Raw genomic sequence first — 470 nt, 5'->3', positions numbered from 1 at the left:
GAGATACCATCTTGCTCCAGCACTAGTAGCAAAGTTCAACGAGACAAAATAACAAATGCTGGTGAGGATGTGGAGAGATTGGGGCTCTCATACACTGCTGGTGGGACTGTAAAATGGTACAACCACTGTGGAAAGCAAGCAGTATGGCGATTCCTTCAAAGGCTGGAATTAGAAATACGATTTGACCCAGCCATTCCATTACTAGGTTTATATCCTAAAGAAGTGAAAGCCATGACAAGAACAGACATATGCACACTCATGTTCATCGCAGCACTATTTATAATAGCCAAAAGATGGAAATAACCTAGGTGTCCACCAACTGACAAATGGATAACCAAACTATGGTATGTACACACAATTGAGTACTATGCAACGCTAAAGAATAATGGAGAATCTGCAAAACACCACATAACGTGGATGAACTTGGAGGACATTATGCTGAGTGAAATAAGTCAATCACAAAAGGACAA

This window comes from Orycteropus afer, unplaced genomic scaffold (genome assembly GCF_000298275.1).
Source record: "Orycteropus afer afer isolate SDZICR_OR568_19922 unplaced genomic scaffold, OryAfe1.0 scaffold00034, whole genome shotgun sequence".
Taxonomy (NCBI): domain Eukaryota; kingdom Metazoa; phylum Chordata; class Mammalia; order Tubulidentata; family Orycteropodidae; genus Orycteropus; species Orycteropus afer.
This window is presented reverse-complemented; position numbering follows the sequence as displayed.